Here is a 1,601-nt window from a genome sequence, read left to right as displayed (position 1 = left end):
CTCCAGCCTGGGTGATAGAGCGAGACTCCGTCTCAAAAAAAAAAAAAAGAATTCAAATTCATTGAACATGTTATATTGTAAAATATATATATATTAAAAAAGAAAAAACAATAAAAAGTTTTAAAATAATTCAAGTTCAGGTGAGACACAGTGGGTCATGCCTGTAATCCCAGTGCTTTTGAAAGACTGAAGTGGGAGCATGGCTTGAGGCCAGGAGTTTGAGACCAGCTTGGGCAACATAGCAAGATCCCATATCTACAAAAAATAATTTTAAAAATTAGCTGGGCATGGTGATATGTGCCTGTAGACCCAGCTACTCCAGACGCTGAGGCAAGAGTATCACTCAAACTCTGGAGTTCAAGGTTACAGTGAGCCATAATCACATTATGGCACTCCAGCCTGGCAACAGAGCGAGATCTTAACTCTAAAAAGAAAGAAATAAAGAAGAAATCAAACTGAAAGTGAGATGGTTGACACAGGATATGTATTAACCACATTGATTTGAATGGAAAAATAAAATCAGACTTTTCCTGTTAGAAGGTCAGATTTGGCTCACAGGTTTGACAGAGAGGCTAGTCTTTGCAAGTAGGATGTATGGTGGACATTTTCCCTAGAATGGAATAACTTTAATCTGCAGCTCCACAGTTTGAACAGAAACAGACTGAAAGTACAGATACAACTTCCCTTTCCAGCCAAGATGGAGGAGCAGGGGCCAAGTTTACCCTCCTGCCTGAAACAACCAACCAAACAGAAAACACATGAAATAATGAGTTTCAAGACACTGGACATAAGGTAACAAAAGACAGTGATCTCTCAGAGGCAAGAAACAAACAAGGTGAACCCCTCGGTTGCCCAGCTGACTGCTTGAGAGGATATATTTCATGGAGGGAGAACCTAGGCAAAGCAAGTGACTCTGAGGTGAGGGGATAGCTGAGAGTTTAGAGCAGCCAACTGGCTAGAGTGCTCAGGACAGGGTACTAGAGAGGAGAAAGGTGGATACATAGAGAATTCCGGGGATCTGCAAAGGGCCCCCACTGAGTGTTCAACAGAGCGTGATTCATCACATAAGTGTAAAGAAACCACTTGAGACAAAGGAAAGAACCACCCGAAACAATGGGCTGGAACAGTAGCCAGAAGTCACACAGAGCCTGGACAGTGCCTGTCCCCATCAGCCAGATCGGAAAACCTCATCATTTATGGAGCATTGGTCAGAGCTCTCAGAAGGGCCCTCGTAGTGGGGATTAATCAGCCCTAGTTTAAACATTGCTAGATCCTACCTAACAAATCTCAAAAGTGAGACCTGAAGGAATCAAGCTGTTTCTAAGTAACTGAACTGCCTCCCAGAACAAAGCCCGAGAACATTTACAGAAATCCAAAATTAATAAGCACCCAAAAATGTAAAATTCACAGTGCCTGATTCTCCAATAAAAAATTACCAGTCATGTGGTCGGGCGAGGTGGCTCACGCCTGTAATCCCAGCACTTTGGGAGGCCGAGGCGGGTGGATCACAAGGTCAGGAGATCAAGACCATCCTGGCTAACACGGTGAAACCCCGTCTCTACTAAAAAATACAAAAAATTAGCCGGGCATGGTGGCGGGCG

The sequence above is a fragment of the Colobus angolensis genome, unplaced genomic scaffold (genome assembly GCF_000951035.1).
Source record: "Colobus angolensis palliatus isolate OR3802 unplaced genomic scaffold, Cang.pa_1.0 Scaffold97, whole genome shotgun sequence".
Taxonomy (NCBI): Eukaryota; Metazoa; Chordata; class Mammalia; order Primates; family Cercopithecidae; genus Colobus; species Colobus angolensis.
Note: the sequence above shows the minus strand (reverse complement) of the source record.